The sequence below is a fragment of the Homalodisca vitripennis genome, chromosome 5 (assembly GCF_021130785.1).
Source record: "Homalodisca vitripennis isolate AUS2020 chromosome 5, UT_GWSS_2.1, whole genome shotgun sequence".
Lineage (NCBI taxonomy): Eukaryota > Metazoa > Arthropoda > Insecta > Hemiptera > Cicadellidae > Homalodisca > Homalodisca vitripennis.
The window spans coordinates 168582733-168584109 of NC_060211.1; positions in this window are offsets into that span (position 1 = coordinate 168582733).

A 1377-nucleotide genomic window follows, 5' to 3' on the forward strand; every position below is an offset into this window, starting at 1 on the left:
TTTTAGTCTCATATTCTTATGGTTCGTCACCCTATGGACTTTATTTGCAGTCTCAAAACTGTTTGTTGATATCCATCCGAGAAATGAAAAGCATGGTGGAGTTAGTGCTATCAAATCATCTCTGCCACTCAACTTCATTTCATATACAGAAAATTAACAAGAATGGAATACTAACCAAGTAAAATTATTAACATATCATACTCTGTAATGAATATAAGCAAAATTGCCTAATTTATATGATATTAACTGATAAGTAAAGTAAAATAATATTTAATGAAACACAAAGAAATAAAATTAACGGTGCAAAAGAGGGGAAAACAAAACACATTAAAATGTTTTAAACTACCAAGCAAAGTGTTTCTCTTAGCAAAATTTTATCAAAATACATGTTAAAAATAATCTTAAGTCATTAAAAATTTAATTATTTTGCCATAATCCATGCATATACCTTAATAATTTATATTCTTATCCTCATAATATTTGGTAGTCATAAGCTTTTGGCTCTGGTACAACAGCCTAGGTGCAGGAATTTGAATGTATACAATCACTGCTGTACAATTTCTCCAGAAAGGATGGGTAAGAGTTTCCAATGAAACTTCAAAGAGAATGAACTGTGTCTAGAGTTGGGGATTTCTTCAAATAACCTTCACTGACCTCGAAATGGATTCTTCATATCTGCAAGGTTAGTTTTCTGAGTATACTGTACAGACAGCTTGCCATCCAGTAAAGGTTCCTGATAAAGTTACGGTTTTTGAAAGGATCCAAAAATATTTTGTTGGAGGCCATATTTTCCCCGGATCTCATGCAGGAAAATTGAAAATTCCTGATGTCATCTTTGAGGTCATGAAGTTTATTGAAGTTCAACACAACAAACTGTACTGAGGGATGATGAAAGCAAAGCTGGAGGTCAAATAGATTTAAAAGATTTGATTAGTTGCTATTTTTTTGGTCATAAAATTTATTTTTCTTCATATAACTTACTCTCTGTAATTAAATTGTTAGAGAAGAACCGTTAGCAATTTCAATGAAAAAAGTTTATAATACGGATGTCAACCACTATCAATTTACTAGTTTGAGCAAGATATCTAAAGTGACATTATTTCTCTTCACTAAAATGTTTTGGGCTTGAGTTTGAATTTATAAAGAGTTTTGGGTGATTTTGCACTCCTTCTATAGTATTTATTTACAACAAGAAGTAAAAAAACTACTGTAAAAGTCATAAAAAATAGATTTTATGGTTTTCAATAAAATACAAATAATAAAAGTAGTATTTTATTCTTAGCATTTTTCTATTGTATTACAACAAATACAAAGAAATTAAAATGATTTCTCCTAAACTACTTCAAAATGATATTGGCAAAAGATTGTCATAGTGGT